This window comes from Chelonoidis abingdonii, chromosome 4 (assembly GCF_003597395.2).
Source record: "Chelonoidis abingdonii isolate Lonesome George chromosome 4, CheloAbing_2.0, whole genome shotgun sequence".
Taxonomy (NCBI): Eukaryota; Metazoa; Chordata; order Testudines; family Testudinidae; genus Chelonoidis; species Chelonoidis abingdonii.
In genome coordinates, this window is record NC_133772.1 from 125,976,256 (window position 1) to 125,994,567 (window position 18,312).

The 18,312-nt window shown below is 43.7% G+C and overlaps 1 protein-coding gene across 12 annotated transcripts in view; it reads right to left on the reverse strand.

The window, feature by feature from the left end:
- DICER1 (dicer 1, ribonuclease III) overlaps positions 1-8,545 on the reverse strand; it is a 105,094-nt gene extending 96,549 nt beyond the window's left edge. For 10 of the 12 annotated variants that reach the window (XM_075065662.1, XM_032772061.2, XM_075065661.1 and 7 more), the window contains exon 1: positions 8,335-8,545. The gene's annotated coding sequence lies outside the window, so the exon portion shown is untranslated. The remainder of the gene's footprint in view (positions 1-8,334) is intronic. The other 2 variants (XM_032772060.2, XM_032772056.2) reach the window with 1 other exon arrangement.
- Between the last annotated feature and the right edge of the window lie 9,767 nt (positions 8,546-18,312).

The following is an 18,312-nucleotide window of genomic DNA, read 5'->3' on the forward strand; positions in this document are numbered from 1 at the left end:
AGCCTGACCTTAAACACCTCTAAGGAAGGAGATTCCACCACATCCCTAGGTAACCCATTCCAGTGCTTCACCACACATAGCACCTTATAAAAGAAGCACGTCTGTGGGGCAGAACCAGAAAAAGAGTTTGCCTCCCTTGTCTTCTGGCACGTTTGCCAAAGCTCCTTTATTTTCATGTGACACTGCTGCATGTCCCTGGTGTAGCCATTCTCCCCATGTAATCTTGGCATAGATATTAGTGTGTCTTTTGCTGGATCAGAGCTCTCCCTGCAGACTCTTCTCCCCACATGGCATTAAGATCCTCCACCTCCTGTGTACTCAATACTGGAGCGCGTTTACGGCCTTGAGTCTCCATGATCAGCTGTGCTGGCGAACTCTCCATGCTTATCAAACAGGAAATGAAAATTCAAAAGTTCCCGGGGCTTTAACAAGGGAGCAGCTGTTTCCTGTGTACCTGGCTGGCATGCAATGAAGTTGAAAGTGCTCTCCAGAGCAGTCACAGCGGAGCACTCTAGACACCTCCTGAGGGCCAATTTATTTGAATTTCGCAACATGGTGTCTACACTATCCCTATGTTGACCGATGGATGTCGAATTAAGCGATATGCCTCTCGCAGAGGTGGAGAACAGAAGCTGACTTTAGAGACCACCTAGGTCGTCAGAAGGGACTCGGTAATGTAGACATATATATTATTAGATAGACTTAAAATGGCTTATGTCAACCTAAGTTTGTAGTATAGACCAGGCAAGAAGCAAGTACATAGCTTAACTCACATGACTAGTGCCATTGACTTCAATGGGACTACTAATATGCTTAAAGATAAGCATGCTATATGCATCAGGCACTAAACCTGTATTTTTATTAAAATTTTCTTAGTGACATTAAATTTTTGTCATTTCAAAACAAAACTGCTGCAGCATTAACAATGAAAAGTTATTTACACTTTCAGTACACTGACAAATTTACTGTGAACCTTTTTGTACAAAGGCTAAAATTTTCGAACACAAATGTAAAATTAGGTTCCAAAGCCCATACTTAGGCATCTAAGGCTGACACTGTCAAAAGCACCTAAATGACTTTAGAGCATAAGTCCCATTAATTTCAAATGATAACGCCTGCTAGAGGAGTATAGCCAGGTTGAAGCTGTTCAGCTTTCTTGATTTGTGGAAATTCAGTATGTCAGAAGATGGTGCTACTGGTAAATATAGTGCAGGTTATTTACTAATCAATTTTGTGTTGTTCTCATGAGCAGGATATTAATGGGATCTTAGTCTTTCCATAGATCATCCTGTTACATGAGAAACTTCTTAGAAAAAAAGACAGTATAATTTTAGATTTTACATGTAACAATTAGGAACTAGAGAAACAAGTACAAAATATCCACTCTTTAGCAATTTAAGACTTCAAAATGGAAAGTATAAACACTAGGAACACATACATTTAAAAAAAAAATTTAATTATGATTTTTATCCACCCGGCTCTGTTCCTACTCCTTTCCAGACTTGCTTTGAGTAACCAAAAGCTTAGATGTGGGAGTTTAGCCTCTTTCCAAATTTAACTTTTGTTATCAGATTTCACAGTAGCTAGCTCTTTGCTTATGAAGCTGCTGAAATCTCTCATTAGATATCCAAACACACAAGTTTGTTCAATCTAGTTTCTTCTTCCCAGATATCATATTAGACAGAAAGTCTTCAAAACACTTACTTTGGTCCAAATCATGGCTTTACCTAGCCAATTTTTGTGACATAAGCAGCTCAGGATGACTGCACCAGCTCTCCTAATCAAGCATCTAAAACAATCTAAGTATCTAAATGGAAAGTGAGAGAAAGGGAGGAGTGTGGGATATAGAATTAATTGAATAAAGAAAAGCGAATATTTTATATATCATGGAACATGAAGCTACTTAGCTTGAGTGACAGGTTTGGATAACAGGCTTTTGACTGTTGCTGAGAAACACACACTAACTTATCTTCTTTCCTGCTTTCTTGTGTTAATAGTCTTGGGCCATGGCTACACTGGCGCTTTACAGCGCTGCAACTTTCGCGCTCAGGGGTGTGAAAAAAACACCCCCATGAGCGCAGTGCCAACGCTACAAACTACACCCGTAGCGGCTCCTAGCGCTACAAACTACACCCGTAGAGGATGTGGCGTACGTGCAGTGCTGGGAAAGCTCTCTCCCAGCGCTGGCGCTGCGACCACTCTCGCAATTCAAAGTGCTGCCACGGCAGCGCTTTGAAGTTGCAAGTGTAGCCATACCCTTGCTCTAATGGCAATAAACAGAGCTTCAGAAGCAAGTCCCTTATTGATTATTCAGGGAGAGAGCGATTGAGTTTAGTAGGAGAGAACATTAGCGGTGGTGGGCAGCAGGGATAGAATGGACTGATGAACATTTTTAGAAATTATAAATATTCTTGGCAATCAACTGCCATATTTAAAATAGTTACAGGCATATTGCTTGAAACCCTGCCAGAACAGAACACCTGCTCCTCATCCCAGCCACAGCATACACTAAACACTATCCAGTAATTCCTTATAGACCCTTATCCACTGATATAAAGGCAATCAGGCTGTCTGTCTGTAAACAGTATTATTGAAACCATGACTTTCCTTACTGGAACTCCCCTTTCATTCTGCATAAGTAAAATGCAGCCCTGAACAGACTGCAGTTTTGCCAGAGCACTCACTATTAACCAAGACACAGGTTTCACATCTCAGGTCCTACACAAGTAAAGCACTATGTTAAGTAAGCCACAGAGAAAATTACTTGTCTCTTGGGACCTGACTGCATGTCTTTTGAAGACCAATGAAGATCAAACCTTTCTGGCATTCTCCCAGTTCCTTTCAATGAACTACTTCCAAGGTAAAGTACAGACCTGGAGCACCTACAATCTCCAACCCCCCCCCCCCCATACACACAGACCCAAAACCCTAAAACAAAAAACACAACCTTCTCCTCCAAATGTTTCTGTCTGTTATAGGTCACGCTTTTTCCCAAAAGATCCAGTAGGAAAATTCCTGATAAATGCTCTAGTTTTCCACTGTTCAAGAGAAATTCCACCATACTGGGCATCTTCTGATGGTTCCCCAACTACTTTCAATTCTGTCTAATAAAATCTATTATCTATTCAACAGCATCATCCTAGGTATTTAAAATACCTTGATCCAGCCTTGTGAATTGAATGACACAAATTTTAAGAATATATTAACAGCAAGGTGGTAACTTAACTCTCTAAGGATGAATGCCCTTCGATTCTTACTCCTGTGAAGAGTCCGATTAGAGGGACTTACCTCAACTAAAATTTAAGTGCTTTGAAGGTAACATGCAAAGTTCACTGTGCTTTTTTGCTTTCTACATTCTATAAAATTCTGAAAGATATTTTTGTCTTAAACAGAAAATTCAGGATGCCCAATCTGGAAGCTAATGGTGACTCGGAACATAATGATATTATGAAATATGAAATTAGGAGAGTGAAAGCTGAGCAACTGAAAAGGAAGGATTTTTAGAAAGGATGTAAAAATACTTGGTTTTGTTAACACTTGTTTAACACCCAGTTTATAATGAACATTCTGAGGGAAGGAAGTCCTAGTCAAAAATTGCAACTTTAATTAAGACAGCATCAACAATACACCTGCTCTGAGACAACCAATACTCCAGCAACAGTGGCAAGACCATATTAGTAAACCAAATACTTCTAATTTTTCCTTTTTAGAAAGAACTTTTCAGGCCCTCTTTACACAATATAAAGCAAATAATAATGGTAAGAAGCCACTTCTTAAAAAAAAATCTGCTGTAGTGGAACCTTTGCAATCTCTCTCTTGCATTCCAGTATGCAACTCAGAAAGCACCACTGTTTTTAAAATCTTGGAGATTATCCAGACAACATGTGTAGTAGACTAGCTAAAGTTAACTAAAAAGATATGAACTTCTACTTACTGATGCAAGGATACTTTCCAAAGACTTTTCACAAAGATCACATCATTTCTGATTTAATGTATCAGAGGTGTGGCCAGATTTATTATTCAAGTTTACTTATTAAAAAGGTCATTCAATTCAACTACTTGTAAAACACTATTTTTTCCGTTAATTGTTTTAAACAGGAAAAAAACATATCTATCAATGACACCTAGGGAGAATCAGCTAGAAGATATAAACTCACCAACTTACAAACTGTGCAACCTGGCTGGGTGTGGACCAGCCACAAAGGATTCATAGTCTCAAATCAAAACAAAGCTAAAGGGCCTAACCACAACTTGTTGCTATTCCATTAAAAAAACACACATACAAGCATCCTCTGTTAGTGATCATACTTTTTAACTGCAGGGCACACAGATTTCAAACTAACATTTTAAGGTCTGTTGCCTAAGAACATTCCCAAGGTAACATGTTTACTACTATTTATATTACATTTATATCCACAGGCATCATCATCTAGAAACGTACAGTCACAGTAAAAGACAATCCCTGCTCCAAAGAACTAACATATAAATCAAAAGGACATGCAAAGGAAAGAAGGAAAATAGGTGCACAGATACTACGTAACTTCCAAGGTCACACAGCAGTTCAGTGACAGAGCTAGGGATAGTCCCCAGGTCAGCAGCCTATCCACTAAACCATAATGGCTCCGAACTTCGTTTTTTAAAAATATCTCTCAATTACTAAAGGATGTTACACCTTAAGCCAGCTCCACAACTCGTAAAGCTGTGAGGGCCATATTACTCTAAAGAAAACAGCTGAGGCCAAACCCCCCCCAGCCCCACCCAACCCCCCCAGTTGCCAGCCAGCCCCCCCAAAACACATCCCTTGCCCCAGCGCCACTCATCCCGTGGAAACAAACCCTCCCTCCCCAGCACCACCCCGCCAAAACAGCTGTGGGACGAAAAGGAAGGTGTAGGGGGGAGGGTGATACTTTATTAAGAATTTTTCAATTAAAGCAAACTTTTTTTTAATTATTATTTTAAAAAAAATTATGATTCATCCCCCCATGAAATAAGGGGAGGGGAAACGGGGGACAGTTTGAAGGGATTTTCTGGGGCTATGAATTAAGGGGAGGGGAAAGGGGGGCAGTGTGAAGGGATTGGATGTAACTGTCCAACACACAAACACAGGGAGCCCAAGGGGCGGGGGGCAGTGTGATAGGAGCCAAGAGAGGGGGAAAGTCCCTGGACCAGGGGAGGGGCAGAAGTTGGGGCAGGGCACATGCAACACACACAGATCTCCCTCAGGGATTTTCTGGCTGCCCACAGACAGTTCAACTCCCCTCCCTCGCCCCCCTCCCCACCCCCGATCACTACGGAGGCCACCTTGGGACCAACCAGCGCAGTAGGTGCCCCACCCCCAACTAAAAGGGGGGTGTCTCGGCCTAGTCCCCCCCGAACTGCGGCTCAAACCCAGGCCAGGTACCCCTCCCCTCGCTCAGCACTTGCCGCCTCAGCGGGCCCCGGAAGTGATGCACCTACTGTCAGGCAGGGGGAGCAGGAGACAGGATACGGGTGGTTCTGGCCATTAGGGCGTTTAGAGCGCAGTGCGTGGGGCTGTGAGGCAGGTTCCTCCCCCCCCCCCCAGGCAGGGGGCAAACCCAGCAGCCCCACCCACTGCTTGCCCGCGAGCTGCACAGTGAGCCCACGAGCAAATGTTGTAGTTTTCTCAAAACAAACCCAAGCCCAGAAAAGTTTATTATAGAGTTTACACTAAAAAAAAACCCCAAACACATGAGAATATGTTATTGTCACATCTTTAACAATGTTCCTCTATCCCTATATTGTGAGGTATCAATTATTCCCATATTACATATCAGAAACAGAAGTGCAGAGAAGTTAAGTGAATTGGCCAAGGACACACTGAGTCAGTATGAGCTGGAAGAATGCAACACAATCTAGTGTCCAGACAACAAGATTGTTGCAACCTAAGAAGAGATATTACTATTTTTCTGTCTCTTTCCTACCCACTAGCAAAAAGACATGCTTGTTGTCGCTGCTGTTCCTGAACATAAGCAGGTGCATCAATGAAAGCAACTTTCTTGAAGCTTATGTTACAGCTCCTCTACCCCAAGAATATCAGCAATATGAAACTTAGCAGCTTATGTTGATTTAACTCAGTAAGCATCTACACCAAAATGTTACTCCTGCTAATTTAACTTGCCCATTATGCCAACTTAATAACTCCACCTCTGTGAGAGGTGTAGTGGTTAGATCATCATAGTTAGGTCAATGCAGAGTCAGTGCACACACTGTGTTGCTTACATCGACTGTTGCCACCTTTCATAAGCCGTCCCACAATGCCCCATACTGACAGTTAAATAAGTGCAAGCACTCCTGGTAAGGATGTGTACTGCCAGCACAAGGAGTGTAATGTGGACATGCAAAAACAATTTAATTACTGCAGTGGCTGTATGTCAACATAACTTAAGCGGGTATAATTTTGTAGTGTAAACATACCCTTACAAAATCAGATTAATTTCACTAAGACGATGCAGCAAAGAATCCCGTGGAAACTAACAGACGTTTTGGAGCATGAGCTTTCATGGGTGACTACCCACTTCGTCAGATGCATGTAGTAGAAATTTTCAGGGGCAGGTATATATATGTAAGCAAGCTAGAGATAATGAGGATAATGCATCTGATGAAGTGGGTATTCACCCATGAAAGCTCATGCTCCAAAATGTCTGTTAGTCGATAAGATACCACAGGATTCTTTGCTGCTTTTACAGATCCAGACTAACACAACTACCCCTCCGATACTTGATAAGATGATGCAGATTGCACTAGTCCAATCTAATAGTTCTGAGCACCATTATCTCTATGAATTAAAAGTGAACAAACAGGAGAAAAAACAACTATTTACCGAGTGAGCCGCTTACGACTAAAGAGGAATGTTATCATATTTTTCATTAAGTACTACAGATTGTGACCCCACAAGATGTGACCAGTGTAGAAGTTTCTTCCTTTTAGAAAAGTATTTTAAAATATACTCAATTCCCATATGTGCCTATATCAAACCATCAAGAGAGATCTGTTATTAAAAATATGTATGTAACTCTGCTTCTGTACATAGCACTTCACGAATATAAAGGACATGCTCATTGTCCCAATGAACTTACAATCTGGCAGAGAAAGACAAGACACAGGACAATGGCTCAGGAGGAGGAGGATGAGCATTACTAAACATATACTGACTGACTGGTTGACTCAAGATATAGGTCAAGGTTTTTTCACTTTTGGGGTGGGTGGGGAGGAGGAAGAAGAGGTGCCTACATTTGTAAACTAAATTGGCAGGATATCTCTCACCCACCAGTGGAATGCATGTCACTGGGCTTAAACAATCACTTGACGTTAAAAAAAAAGATATTAGTTGTGAGTGTTCAGAGTTTTTTTTTTTATTAAGTGTAAAAGATCTAAGCTTTTAGCTATTAAAGTTAACCTAATCTTGCATCTGAAAAAGTGAGGGTTTTTGGTTTTTTTACCCACAAAAGCTTATGCCCAAATAAATTTGTTAATGTTTAAGGTGCCACTGGCCTCCTTGCTGTTTCTGTGGATACAGACTAACATGGCTACCCCTCTGATACCTAATCAACAAGATATCTTCTACCAAAGAAGGCCTGTTACCTCTGGAAGAAAACCAACACACAATGAAGTGCCTGAGTCTGTTTCAGGTTATATCAATACATGACCCACTTTTTTATTGTTTTTTCTATTGTAGAGCTTTCTATAGCATGTGGAACTAGAATATCTAAATGCTTTAATGGCACTACTTTCACTTTGTACTATTTTACATACAGGTTTTGGAGAACGATCTTTCAAATTTTATCACTATATACTTATGAGCATGCAGAGCCCCTCCCCCTCGTTTCAACTGCGGGAGGTGGCGAAGGAAGAGGAAGATAATAAAGATCCTTAAAATATTACTCTTTGGGGGAGTTTAAGTTACAACTCCTCCTCTCCTCCGCCCGCAACTCACACCCAGGACAAGGGCCCCTTTAGCAGACGATGGTGAAGCACCCCCAGGAGCCACAGGCCTGTCATCCGAGCGGGCAGCGGTGTCTGGGACGGGGCCCAGGAGCCGGGCGCACACGCCTCAGCAGACCCCAAGTGCTGCTGGCGGGGGGCCGTGCCGGGGGACCTGCGCGGCTCCGGCAGGGGGACCATGCGTTGCAGCCGGCGGGAGAGAAGGGAGGCTCAGCCAGGCGCCAAGGGCTGGGGAAGGGGGCTGAGCCGCGCACATGCCCGGAGCGGGCCGTGACCACTAGCCCGGCGGAAGCTGCCCATCCCCGGTCCTGAGTCCCCGAGCCAGCCATGAAGCCGTCGACGAGGACACATGCCAGGGCCGCCACCTCCTACCTTCCGGACTGGACCCAGCCTAGAGCCTCCCCGCTACAGGCCGCGTCTCATTGTGCTGCTCCCGCCGCCATTTCCCCGCCGCCGCCTGACTCCCCCCAGCTGTCAGGTTCCTCCATTCACCTGGGCCCGGGACAGCCTCCTACCCTCCCTTCCCCCTGCGAGGCCGGCCGTACGCAAAGGGAGCACCGCCTCGAGCCGTCCACCCACAGTAATAGGCCCGCCCAACGCAGGCAGCGTATTCGTGCTCTGAGAATTCGATCCCCCACAGTTCACACCCTCCACCTCCCCCGTCCATGAGAGGAGTGAGGCGATTGGAGTAAAAAGCGGGGTGAGAGGTCAAAGGTTTAGAGGAAGGCCAATTAGGTGACAGGAGACAACAAACGCTTGGTACGTCTGGAGCGTTCTGCGGACTCACGTGTGTTCCTTCTCTCCGTCAGTTCCCTGCTGAACTTTGCTTGGCGGGAGATGGCATCACACGCTGCTACCCTCTCCCTGCACAGGTGGGAAGCAGCACATGCAGATGCCGCCTCTCACCTCCGCGCATAAGCGGGAGGGGGTTACGGCGCATACCTGCCCCCTTCCATTAGGGTTGCCAAGCCTCCAGGCTGGTCCTGGAGTCTTCAAGAACTGAAAGATTAATTTTTAATTAAAGATTAGCTCATATAATGAAACCTCCACGAATAGGTCCACGCAAAATTTGCATCCTTACCTCCCTATGAGGTGGAGTGGAGAGATGGAGGTTACCCCACATAGATACCCCCATCCCACTGACTGCCCAGGGAAGTGGGAGGAGGCATCTCATCACAGAGATGCCCTTCCTATCACCTTGGGCAGTGATGGGGGATGGGGTACTGGAACAATTTTTGTATAATGGGGGTGCAGAGAGCCATTGTACCAAACTGTAAATCCTGAATATGATGAAAACCACATCAAGCTAGGGGGTGCAGCAGCATCCCCCACTCTTAGTTCCAGCACTTCTGGTGGGGGAGGTCATCACACTGACAAAATGGTGTTCTAGTACAGGGGTAGTCAATATTTTGTCAAGGTCTATAGTTCTTGGTCAAGGTACAGACTCCAGAGAAAATAATAAAAATAAGTAAGTAAAATGATTTTGGGTTCTGTTCAAAAGCCTCTGCTGGCCCATAGGCCCCCTGTTTACTACCCCTATCCTAGTGATAGTCCCAGAAAAGATTTACCTGGGCCTGGTCAGTATTTTGGATAACCAGCTCCTTCCTACAGCCTCCTGTAGCCTTGGTGAGCTGCATCAGTTGCTGCTGTGCAGCAGCATCCAATTGAGGAATCGCAGCCTTGGGATGGTCCATATTATATGCAACACAGTTGGAGCCTGAAGAGTCGGCCTTCACCACAGCTGTACTTTCACTGCTGGGTGTGGTGGGTGCAGACAAACTACATGTGTAATACAGTGCATACATGGGGTCATGTGCTTTTCTCCTGTACTGCCATTCAAATAGCAAGCATCATCCTTCAACAGACAGGGTGGAACATTGGAACCCAAAGACTCCATGGCAGTTGGTGGCCCAGTAAATGGAACTAGAGGTAGAAAGAATTTTGGAAGCCTGACGTTCCATGCCATTACCCCCTTCCCTCCCATACACACACTGAGGTGGATAGGCAGGAGACAGGGTGGATTGTTGGAACCAGGATTTACTGTATCAATTGGGAACAGCTGATAGATCTCACCCCATTACAAGTGCTTCTTTCTAGTCCATTTTCCATCCTAGATGCCAGCAGCAAAATTTTCCTATAAGCCCAGCGTGAGGTGTTTTACAGATTTGCCAGCACTTGCACGCACTAAATTTTGCATCTCAGGAACTTCACTAAAGTCAGAAACCTAACAGGTATCACTGACCTCAATCATTCTAACTTCTGCCAGCTGATCTGTAAATTTGCCCCTCCCCACATCCTGAGCATTGACAGAGTTCATTCTTACCTTAACCCTGGGTCCACTGAAGTAATTATTCATTCCTTAATTCACTTTTCATTTACTGCAATTCACTTTCAATGGCATAATTTGCATGCTGCTGTATATTGTGTCCTCTGCATGTATCTTTGCACTGTAAAATCCAGGAGGCTCAGTAAGCTGTAGCCAAAAAAATACTATTTTTCTCTCTGCAGGAATGGGGCAATATCAATCATATTAATTATTAATATTATTAATTTGCGTATCTTGGCAGTAACATGGAAGCCAATGGGGATGTCCAGAAGGATATCATGTCACAAACTGGTGAGGTTTACATAAGTTTTGGTCATCAAAAGTCTACCACTTAAAGGCCAAACTACAAATCTTCAACTCAAATGTTATGGATATGAAAACTGAAAATCCACCAAAGGTACAAACAAATGTCTAAATGCCTTTGAAAGCAAGTGCCTTAGAAAGCTATTACATGGAATTAATTTATGACAAATGCTGAGGTTCTTCAAAGAGTTCAACAACCCCTTATCTCTAAAGTTATCCAGAAAAGAAAATGAAAATATTTGAGATTTGTAAAGCAACTGCCACAGCTGGCATGCCTTTGGGCAGCTGGAGGATCATACAGAAGGCTCTGCCCAAAATAATCCCTCCTTTCATCATACTCAGAGGGGGAAAGCATATGGGACTTTACAACACAAAGGACATCCAAAGAACGGTCCAGGATAGACAGAAATGACTGAGCCTTATTTGAAACCAATGACATGAGAAGGATTCAGAATAATTATAATAATTTGTATTGTTGTCACACTCAGAGGTCCCACTTAAGATCAAGACCACAATTAGGATCAGGCCCATGGTGCTAGGCAGTGTGCAAACACATTAGATGATATGTCCCTGCTTCAAAGTGCTTACAGTTTGATTTAAGACCAGACACAGTAAGTGAGTGTGACAAACAAGAGAAGGAAAGTTGTAGGGGGAAAGAAAGAGAAGGTTACTCACCCTGTACAATAACTGAGGTTCTCTGAGATATGTGTCCCTATGGGTGCTCCACTGTAATTGTAATAACGCAGGTATTCATGAATTAACCATGATGGATTCAAATTATTAACATACTACAGTAGCACCTATAGGCCACAAATAGGATAGAGGTTTCATTATGCTAGGCGCTATACAAACAAATAGGAAATAACGGTTACCTACCTTTTGTAATGGTTGTTCTTTGAGATGTGTTGCTCATGTCAATTCCATTCTAGGTGTGTGCACGCCCATGTGCAGAGTTGTCAGAGAGATTTGCCTTAGCAGTATCCATTGGGCCAGCTGGGGCACCCTCTAGAATGCCACGCTCATGCCAAGTTATATCAAGCGCCACCGGCCCTACGGCCTCTCAGTTCCTTCTTGCAAACAACTCCGACAGAGGGGCAAGAGGGCAGGTAATGGCATGGACATGAGCAACACATCTGGAAGAACAACCGTTACAAAAGGTAGGTAACTAGTTTTTCCTTCTTCAAGTGCTTGCTCATATCAATTCCATTTTTGGAGACTCACAAACAGTATCTATGGAGATGGGCTCAGAGTTCACTCCTTGGCGGCTTGCAGTACTGCTTTATCAAAACCAGCATCACCCTAGGCCTGCTGGGTAAGTGCATAGTGGCATAGGCGACAACTCCGTGGGTGCTCCAGGCTGGGGAAAGAGGCAGGGCTACAGCAGGGATTTGGGGAAGGGATCTAATAGGGGCAGGGAGGGGGTGGAGTTAGGGCAGGGACTTTGGGGATGGAGCAGGGCCAGGGGCAGGAAGGGGTGGAGTCGGGGGAGGGGGGTACGGGCACCCACCAGCACTGGAGAAAGCGCCTATGCATAGTGGGACATGAAGGTATGGACTGATGACCAGGTGGCCACCCTACAGATGTCCTGGATAGGCACTTGGGCCAAAAAGGCTGCCGAAGAGGCCTGCATCCTGGTAGAGTGCAGTGACGATCGCTGGGGGCAGCACCTTTGCTTGATCATAGCAAAGGCGAATGCAGGCAGTTATCCAGGAGGAAATCCTCTGAGTGGAAACAGGTTGACCTTTCATCCTGTTGGCCACAGCGATGAATAATTGCATTGATTTGCGGAATGGCTTGGTCCTTTCAATGTAGAAGGCCAGAGCCCTCCTGACATCCAGGGCATGTAGCCTGTGCTCCTCTTCCAACTTACACAGCTTTGGAAAGAAGGCCGGTAAGTAAATGCCTTGGCTTGAATGAAGGAAGGAAGGCCGGGTATGGTCTGAGCTGGACCTTGTCCTTGTAGGAGACCATGTAAGGCGGCGCTGAGGTGAGCGCCCGAATCTCAGATACTCAGCAGGCCGATGTGACTGTGACCAGGAACGTGACCTTCCAGAAGAAGAGGAGGAGACAGGAGGGAGTCAAAGGTTCGAAGGGGGGGCTATGAGCTGTGACAGCACCAGATTCTCATCCCACGGAGGACCAGGACCCCTGACATGAGAGTAGAGGCACTCCAGGCCCTTGAGGAAACTGGCTGTGATATCCTGAGAGAAAACTGTCCTGCCGTCAAGCAGTAGGTGGAAGGTCAAGATGGCCATTAGATGGACCTTGATGGATGAGAGCGACAAACCCTGGTGCTTGAGGTGCAGGAGGTAGTCTAGAATGATCTGCAACAGGGCTCGCTCGGAAAAAAATCCCTTATTTGCCGTCCAACAGGTAAATTGCTTCCATTTGGCCAAATAGGTGGCCCTGGTGGAAGGCTTTCTACTGCCCAAATGGGGCATTGTGAGACTTATTTAATATATGTAAAGGGTTTTGAGAATCTGAAATGAAAGGTGCTATAGAGGTGCAAAATATTTCATCACCTGCATCACATGGGTGAACCTCTGACTGACACTGAGCACACTGTCCCCGTTATTAAACACAACAAAATGACTAGGTATTTCTAGTGCATACAAGGGGCATCTTTCTGCTTCTTCTTAGAAGAATAATTATATCCTCTGACAGAACCTGGGAAAGAACAGTTGTTAAGTCCTATGCAGTGGGAGTTGTCACAACACGAGTCTATTTCTCCACTTATGTCTGGAGCACTGGCTGAAATTGGCATTCTTAATAATTTCTGAAGTAAAATTTAGCAGAAAAAACAATCCTTAAAAATTCTTTGCAGGCCACCATTAAAGAAACAAACAATTTGTTTCTGATTAGGGGAAGTTCAACTAAAGGGCAGGTTGGGGGAATTAGAGTTCAAAACTGAAAGCTTATTCATGGAAAATAAGCAAAGGGGCCCAGATTCTCAAGGGTATTTAGGCACCTAACACTGATTTCAGTGGGAGTTAGGCACCTAAATACCTCTGAAGATCTGAGCCAAGGACTCAGAGAAAGAATTGTGGGCAATTACCTTCATTTCCACACCTCTGCTCCCTCAATCAGTCACAGGAACATTTGATGTAATGATACAGTAAGGATCACACTTGTGCTGTATTTTATCCTCTTTTATCATTCTGATTTAGAGTGACCAGATGTCCTGATTTTATAGGGACAGTCTCAATTTTTGGGTCTTTTTCTTATATAGGCTTCTATTACCCTCCATCCCGTCCTGATTTTTCACATTTGCTGTTTGGTCACCCTATTCTGATTGTTTTTCTATTTTGAAAACACTGATTATTTTAGGACACCTGCTTTGTAAGTAAAATTGATTTTAAATGTTTATCCCCAGAGTGTAAATTCAGATAATTTCTTCACAAATTTCTTACAAAGATTTTAACACTAGGCTATGTAATGTAGCCTGTGGAATACAGAACACTAAACAAGTACAGCATGCAGGGCATTTCAACTTCTTGGACATCCTGTAATGTGTTTTTATTATATATTATTGTTATTATTATTATTATTAATTCAGGTTGATTGGATTGAGCAAGAGAAATAGGCATTGTCAACTAATTAAAATCTCTAACAAAAAAGGGAGGGATAGCTCAGTGGTTTGAGCATTAGCCTACTTAAACCCAGCCTTGGGAGTTCAATCCTTGAGGGAGCCATTTAGGGATCTGGGACAAAAATTTGTCAGGGACAGTACTTAGTAATGTTGTGAAGGCAGGGGACTGGACTCAATGACTTTTCACAGTCCCTTCCAGTTCTATGAGAGAGGTATATCTCCATATTTAAAAAAAGAAAAAAATGATGTCTTATTCCATGTGCCAAAGGTTGTAAGGCAAAGAGAAATTTCTTTTTTTCCATTTCAAAATTCATACTGTTTAGTTGTTTTGTTTTTATTCTGTCATGAGAGATTCCCCCCCCCCTCATTTAGAATTGCAACCTTTAAAATTATTTTACCCATTCTGTTCCAGTACTTTTGTCTTTGTTCATGCTACTGAGTTTTGAAATCATCCCAGGAGAAAATAGGTCGTGCTTTTTGGCTCTGTGCATCTGCTCAGTTGTCTAAAATGGATCCTGAAGTGATTTCTTACTGTAAGTCAATGGTGACCTCTGTTGTTTTCTGCTGTTGAGACCAGCTACAATGTTGTCTTGTTACTTTACTACACACACTACATACAGTTTCACTGACACGTTTTGAAATAAGCTAACAATTATCTGGGAGGGAGTATGGCCCCATGGTGAAAGCAAATTGCTGGGAAGTAACAGACCATTTCTATTCTCAGTTCTGCCACTGGACTTGCTGTGACTCTTTGGTCGAGTCACTAAGATCTAATTTTCATCTGGACTGCAACCTCGCTGCCATTTTTCTAATTCATAATTTTGCACTAGCATGTCTGCAGCTGCAATAAATGACAAGCACAAATGCATATGACTTACCCTCGATACAAAAATACAGATACAGGGCAAAACAATACCCAGAGTCCATTCTAAAAACCTTGACTGGGACTTTCAATGGAGCCCAAGGGAGTTTCAGTTAGATTTGGGCATCTAACTCCTTAAGGGTCCTTGGCAGATCTTATTAGGCCTGGGCTTTTGTGGTCTGTGCCTTGTGCTACCCATCTGTAAATGAGGGAGAAGCTATAAAGGTGAGAGTCCAGCTCTGTGGGCAGCTAGCAAGGAGCGGGAGCAGACTCTCACTGCAGGAGACAAAGCTTGCAGGGGCCAGAAATTGAGGAAAATGCTGCCTATAAGAGTGTCCCTGAGGGAAGTTAGGCCTGGCCCAGGACGATTTGCCTTGTTTAGCCACCAATGACCAACTTAGGCTTCCATGAGGTGAAGCAGGGCAGAGGCATTTGTTCTTGGTGTGCTGCAGAGTCCTGGAGGGCTGAAGATTCTGCTGAGGACTGAGCCCGGAGTGTGGGGGAGGAATGTATTTCTCTGGGTGTATGTTTTGGGTGACTTAAATACACCTTTGCTGCTTTTTATTCCTGTTAAGCAATAGGTTTGCCCAAGAGAAATAGAGGTTATAATTTGACATGCAGCATCTTTACTTGTGATGATTTCAAAAGGAAAGAGCCCAGCTTGACATTACAGATCCCTGGTTATGCTCACTGGCTGGCAGTTATAAAACTCATCATTTTGACTCAACAGAGCAAGAAACAAATCTGGAACCCCATGTTGCCATTTTTATCAAGATTGTGTACGTGCTATAAAATGGTATCCGTTTAATGACACTTGGAGTTGGACCAATGACTTAAACACTAAAAAAAAGTCTTAATATTGAGTTAATTAATCCATTTCTCTGGTAAACAAAGACTTTTCTATATTTGTTGATCTGAAACTTGCTTGTTCATTTTGTCAGGAAAGAAAACACAACCAATAGCAATCTAGACCCTCCTGCTTTTGCATATCAAATATAATATTTATTTGTGTCAGTGACTGTCACACAGTACAATATTGGTAAAGGAAAATCTAAGTACACAATTATTCCTAGGAAGTAATTTTTTCATATGAGCTGTATAGTTTTTGATGATTAATCAGAACAATGGTTTTAAACTGAAATGAAAACACATCTCTTGAGATAAAGAAACTAGAGCAAAAAGTTTATGCTGACAGCTTTGGGAAGTGACTTGGATCACAACTAATAACAACACAAATCATCACTATGCCCATTCCTCTCCTTCCAAGTCTAAAACATTTATTAATGAAGAAATCTGATTTACATAGGAAAATTTACAAAAATATGTCAGTTTCAAGGGAAATGCAGTTAAGTTTGGTACAGTATTAAATATAAGGGAAAGGTTTTATTCTCCAGTGATTAAACCAGAAAACAGGTAACCAGACCTTTTGGGGCCAGATCCTCAACTGGTGTAACCTGTCAGTCAATAGAACTCTGGTATTTTAAGCCACCTGAGGATTGGGCCCTGGGATTCTACTTCCAGCTCAGTCACTGATTCTTGGTAAAACCTTGGGCAAGTCATTTAACCTCTCTTGCCTCATTTTAGCCATCTGTAACACAAATATAAAAATATATCTCCTGGAGGTATTAGGGAAATTTTATTAACTAGCAATTGTAATACACTTGAGATTCTTAGATCATTATTACTCCGCAAAGTGAAAAGATTTACCTGCAATATATAGTGATGGCTGACAAATAATGTAGCTAGATTATCATTTTCTTATTAAACATACACATGGCAAAGTAAATTCCACAAGGGCACAGACCAGCCATAAAATATTAATGCAAAGATATTGAATTCAAAGTATTTACAACAGATGGAGCTGTATATTTAACTTTGATCCACTCTCACATTGTGTTCAAAGGTAGCATGTATATCGAGGCAGGAGAAAATATTCGGTAGCTAATAGCACTACCCACTCAAGGATTGCATAAAGTCACTAGGAAGGCATTTTAGAAATCACTGTAATAAGCTCTCCTGAAGATTATCTTTGCAAGTCAAAAATTACCTACATATATGTTATTAATATCTAAGGATAGAGGTATTGGTAAAGTCTGGGACTGTTGAAAATGTATAAGCCATAGGCGTCGACTCTGTGGGTGCTCCGGGCCTGGAACACATATGGGGAAAAATTAGTGGGTGCTCTGCACCCACTGGCAGCCAAACTCCCCATGCCCCCGAGCAGCCACTGACAAACAGCTGTTTGGCAGCTTTAGCATGTCCCAGGAGAGGGGTGGGGTAGAGCAGGAACATGGTGCACTCAGGGGAAGAGGTGGGACCAGGGTGGGGATTTGGAGAAGGAGTTGGAATAGGGGCAGGGAGGGGGTTGGAATGCGGGTGGGGCCTCATGGAAGGGGTGGAGTGGGGGCGGGGTGGAGGCAGAGGTGGGGTTGAGCACCCAGGGGAAAGAGGGAAAGTTGGTGCCTATGATACAAGGAATTACATGTGGCATTACTTTCAGCTCCTAGTAGTCCAACTCCATCCACTCATACATTCCCAGAGTTCAAATCCTGAACTCCATACACACACATGACTCCTAAGGCCTGTAGAAATTTGTCCCCACACGTTTAGGCCTCAATTCTGCAGTTAGATTCACCTGATGTCAGGATCTCACCAAGCCTGCTAAGTACTTAGGCACTATCCTTAGCCACTGCACCACAACAATGTACTGAAATGCTACCCCAACCAACAGCTTTAGTGCTAAAGGCCTACAGACCCACAGTAGCCACACCCCAGGGCCCTCATTGGATGGACTGGCAGCACTCTCATTAGGTACCAGGGCTATTTAAAGACCTCAACAGGAAGAGGATGGAAGCTATCTGAGCAATAGACCATTGCCCGTTGGTTGCTGTTTAGATCGCCTTGCCTGACCCTGGCTTGCTGCCTTGCCCAACCTCACCTCCCCAGTCAGCTGATCTAGCCCCTTGGGTTGGATCTTCTGGCTACAGACTCTTGTGAGAATGCCAACCATTGCCCCAGACTGCCTCTGATACTGATTGACCTCCTGGCAACCTGACCACCCGTGCACACTTGACTGCTGCTTTGGACTGCCCCTAGTCCACCTTGGCCACCAGGCATCACACCTGAACAGTCCCAATTGCTGGATCAGGGCCACATATTGCAACAAATGTTGCAAATGGTTTTGCTTTGTTCCTAACTCTATCCTCATGCACTATACCATTAAAAACCCCAAGCTGAGTTCCATTGTTCTAAGCATTTATTATATCTAGG